This window comes from Leucoraja erinacea, chromosome 3 (assembly GCF_028641065.1).
Source record: "Leucoraja erinacea ecotype New England chromosome 3, Leri_hhj_1, whole genome shotgun sequence".
Lineage (NCBI taxonomy): Eukaryota > Metazoa > Chordata > Chondrichthyes > Rajiformes > Rajidae > Leucoraja > Leucoraja erinaceus.
The window spans coordinates 34,636,385-34,641,592 of NC_073379.1; the positions used below are offsets into that span (position 1 = coordinate 34,636,385).

At 41.5% G+C, this 5,208-nt stretch overlaps 1 pseudogene; it reads right to left on the reverse strand.

Moving 5' to 3' along the window:
* Positions 1 to 4,657: 4,657 nt before the first annotated feature.
* LOC129695983 (U6atac minor spliceosomal RNA) lies at positions 4,658 to 4,798 on the reverse strand (annotated as a pseudogene).
* Between the last annotated feature and the right edge of the window lie 410 nt (positions 4,799 to 5,208).

Genomic DNA, 5,208 nt, shown 5'->3' on the forward strand with positions numbered 1-5,208 from the left:
TGCATCAAAAAATCCCAGAGTATCATAAAGGACATTTCCCACCCTGGACACTCCCTGTTTGAACTGTTGCCGTCAGGCAGACGGTACAGATCTACAAGGACAAGGACAAACAGACTAAAAAACAGTTTTTACCCCACTGCTATAAAAGCACTAAATGTAGCCGCGAAGGAACGCAGGGGCGATACATACTAAGGGACTGTGGTACACTGTGAAATCGACAGAAGGATGGAGGGTTGGGTGTTTATGAGTGCTATTTTCGTGATATTTATTTTAGTTGTTTATCTTTTAATATTTTATCTTGTATGTATCGTTAGCTTTTAGACATGTTTGAATGGTGCACTGACTGGCTGACATTTTAAAATTTTGTTGTACATGTTTCATGTTACAATGACAATAAAGAAACTATTCTATTCTATTCTATTCTATTCTATTCTATTCTATTCTTTGCGTGAAAAATGGTTTTCTCATCTCGGTCTTAAAGGATTTCCCCCTTATCCTTAAGCTGTGACCCCTTGTCCAGGACTTCCCCAACATCGGGAACAATCTTCCTGCATCTAGCCTGTCCAACCACTTAAGAATTTTGTAAGTTTTTATAAGATCCCCCCTCAATCTCCTAAATTCTAGCGAATATAAGCCGAGAATATCCAGTCTTTATTCATATGAAATTCCTGACATCCCAGGAATCAGTCTGGTGAACCTTCTCTGTACTCCCTCTATGGCAATAATGTCCTTCCTCAGATTTGGAGACGCAATACTCCAAGTGTGGTCTCACCAAGACCCTGTACAACTGCAGTAGAACCTCCCTGTTCCTATACTCAAATCCTTTTGCTATGAATGCCAACATACCATTCGCCTTCTTCACTGCCTGCTGCACCATTATGCCTACTTTCAGTGACTGGTGCACCATGACACCCAGGTCTCGTTGCATCTCCCCTTTTCCTAATCGGCCACCATTCAGATAATTGTCTGCTTTCCTGTTTTTGCCACCAAAGTGGATAACCTCACATTTATCCACATTATACTGCATCTGCCATACATTTGCCCACTCACCCAGCCTATCCAAGTCACCTTGCAGCCTCCTAGCATCCTCCTCACAGCTAACACTGCCCCCCAGCTTAGTGTCATCCGCAAACTTGGAGATATTGCCTTCAATTCCCTCGACCAAATCATTAATTTTATATTGTAAATAGCTGGAGTCCCAGCACTGAGCCTTGGGGTACCCCACTAGTCACTGTCTGCCATTGTGAAAAGGACCCGTTTACTCCTACTCTTTGCTTCCTGTTTGCCAGCCGGTTCTCTATCCACATCAATACTGAACCCCTAATAGCGTGTGCTTTAAGTTTGTATACTAATCTCTTATGTGGGACGTTGTCAAAAGCCTTCTGAAAGTAAAGATGCAACACATCCACTGGTTCTCCCCTATCCACTCTACTAGTTACATCCTCAAAAAATTCTTTAAGATTCGTCAGACATGATTTACCTTTCGTAAATCCATGCTGACTCTGTCCAATGATTTCACCACTTTCCAAATGTGCTGCTATCCCATCTTTAATAACTGACTCTAGCAGTTTCCCCACTACCGATGTTAGACTAACTGGTCTGTAATTCCCTGTTTTCTCTCTCCCTCCCTTTTTAAAAAGTGGGGTTACATTAGCTACCCTCCAATCCTCAGGAACTACTCCAGAATCTAAAGAGTTTTGAAAAATTATCACCAATGCATCCACTATTTCTGGAGCTACTTCCTTAAGTACTCTAGGATGCAGCCTATCTGGCCCTGGGGATTTATCGGCCTTTAATCTATTCAATTTATCCAACACCACTTCCCGACTAACCTGGATTTCATTCAGTTCCTCCATCTCCTTTGACCCGCTGTCCCCTGCTATTTCCGGCAGATTATTTATGTCTTCCTTAGTGAAGAAGGAACCAAAGTAGTTATTCAATTGGTCCGCCATATCCTTGTTCCCCATGATCAATTCACCTGTTTCTGACTGCAAAGGACCTACATTTGTTTTAACTAATCTCTTTCTCTTCACATATCTATAAAAACTTTTGCAGTCAGTTTTTATGTTCCCTGCCAGTTTTCTTTCATAATCTATTTTACCTTTCCTAACTAAGCCCTTTTTCGTCCTCTGCTGGTCTCCAAATTTCTCCCAGTCCTCTGGTACGCTGCTTTTTCTGGCTAATTTGTACGCTTCATCTTTTGCTTTGATACTATCACTGATTTCCTTTGTTATCCACGGATGCACTACCTTCCTTGATTTATTCTTTTGCCAAACTTGGATGAACAATTTTGCTGTCTTTAAATGCCTTCCATTGCATATCCACCGTCAACCCTGTTAGAATTAATTGCCAGTCAATCTTGACCAATTCACGTCTCATACCCTCAAAGTTACCTTTCTTTAAGTTCAGAACCATTGTTTCTGAATTAACAATGACACTCTCCATCCTAATGAAGAACCCAACCATATTATGGTCACTCTTGCCCAAGGGGGCATGCACAACAAGACTGCTAACTAACCCTTCCTCATTACTCAATACCCAGTCTAGAACAGCCTGCTCTCTTGTTGGTTCCTCTACATGTTGGTTTAGAAAACTATCCTGCATACATTCCAAGAAATCCTCTTACTCAGCACCCCTGCCAATTTGATTCACCCATTATAACTGTTTTACCTTTACACTACAATATGTAGTGACTGAACCCGTTGCGCTGAGACCAGCGCCATGAGGATAACTGTCTTATGAGAGCTGAGCCAAAGCTAAAGATGCAACTAGAGCCCCCTGGTGAAATAATGTCAATTCCACATCAATATCCCATACTGCCCTGTGCTTGTCCTGGGAGAACTTGTGTGAAAGAGATCCTTTATAACTCGGTATCAGGGGGTGAAACCTGACAGAAGTGGTCCCTTTTGCTGCAGCAAATATGAAGGGAAGGCACGTTGAGCACAATTAATGGTCCTATAACTTAATTTATTGTCAAAGACCTATTTGAAACGAACTCCAAGATGTCAGTTATCTGTACCATATTAGATGTAACAAAAGTATTTAAACAAACACTTCCCATCTCCTGAAGAGGAAATGGAATGCTTTCGTTTCTTGGTGCTATCCCTGCACTCTGCAGCAAGCACATACATGGATCGGTCTGACAGTCCGAGCCGCAGGAGCGGTCTACTCAGAATCTATGTCAAGAAATTGATTTTATCATGCAGAGGCTGGTTTCCCGAGCCAAAGGCTGAATCAGCAAGTTTTATGTTTAGAATAACCATAAAAGGTTGTATTATTATTCCCGACAAAGCGGGAAGCATGGCTGCATAGGCCAGTCAGACAGAACGACAACCTAAAGCGGGATCGTGCTGACTTTATTGCAAGACCCGACTAATGAGGCAAAATGAAGGGAGACAAACATAACTTATTTCTCCTTGTAGCGAGAATGTATCTTTTGCCACTGTTATGCCATATATTTTTGCAATCGGTAAATGAGCCTGGAAACAAACATATCAATTTGGTGTTCCATTGAGCCATAATTTCATTAAATGCTTTGTGATCCAACACCAATTTTGTGTTGTCATTGATTGTACGTGATGCAATTCCAACGTAAAATGAGATTAGGTAAATTATTACAGGGTATTCTGTCTTGATTGCACCCATGTGACTTACATACGCCACCACCATAGTGTATCAACTTAACATTGAGCATGCAGATTATGGATATTCACTCAATAACCCTTTAACCCATAGAATGCACCTAGTGTCTATAGGCAGTTCATAACAATAACAATAATTGTTAACTGATGCAAATCTCCTCCGCCTCCGAACTATATGGCATTCATAATTTTCCACCTTAAAGCCCCATCAGTATATAATATAACTGAAATTTCACTGACCAGATTACTGGGGCAATGCTGAATACTGTTTGTCCACCATAATGACCTTGGTAGCTTCAGCTGGTAAAAGCATTAGATCTATCACAAGACCTACATGACATTTGAGAGATTATTACTTTGCACGGTATAAGTTCCCCCACTTGCACAGCTGAATCACAGCCACTATATTGCCAATTTTACTTGATGAATAGAAGGCTGTTTTATCACAACAAGATTTTTCGAGGCTCCTATTAATTCCAATCTCTTACCCCAGGGCGGAGTCACAGGCTAATTAATAGTTAAAGGTAAATCCCAATGATGAACAAGTCTAGTTGGTATCACCTTAATTTTCTTAAACATAGTTTGAGGCTGAAACAGTTGATTTTAGCACATACAACATTAGAATATCCTCCAGACAAGACATAACAAATGTTTTTAAGCTCTGAGCAGTCCAAACATTGGTTTTAGTAATCTGGTAAATAACCTGAGAACTGAAGTTAACCCATTTTGCAATGTTTTATCATTGCCTTTTTCCAGATAAATTTCAAATGTCTCCGGTGCTCTCTGTAAATGGGAGCATCCTAAGGAAATCAGATGCGAAGTTTCCTAAACGGAAAAATCTATACTGCACATGCGAGTTAAACGACATTCTGCATCTTTTTCACACCTGCAAATTCCGTACCTGCTCGAGCAACAACTCTGGCCTGATTTCCGAGCCTGTCCCGAAAGCCAATCCTGGCCATAATACTGAGCCTGCCTCGAAAAACCTCTGGACATAATTCTGAGCTTGCCTGTAAAGCCAAATTTGGCCCAATTCTGTGCTTGGAACCCTAGTATGTGCAGTTTTACATGGTTAGATGCCACGACCATGTGTGTGTTGTAAGGCCACTAGGACCCCTTCCATCCTTATCAAGGGGAATGCTACTTTCTTACAACACATAAACTAAACACATGTTATTATTATCATTTGTACAAAAACAAGTGTAAATATTACCAACTTGTAGATGGTCCCATATTTTTCCTGAGCCTGACTTGGGTCTCGGATTTGAAGACCTCTGTCCAGCTTTCATGCTGCCACCAACTTCAGTAAACTGCTTACTGCCAATGGAGGCGTGGGGTGTGTTGTTGCCGCAACGATGAAGCTATGCTCGTCATTGGTACCTCGATTGGTCCGACAGCTTTTCCTTCCATATCCAGGTTTTACCTGTTGAATGGGTCTTACCTGAGGAGAAGGTTCGGCGGCTTGCCTTTAATGTCACTCCTGATAGCTTTGTTCATTCCCGGCACTTATAGCATAAGGGGAACACTAGCCCCTTCCAGGTATTCTGCCACCTTCATTTGCGAGGAC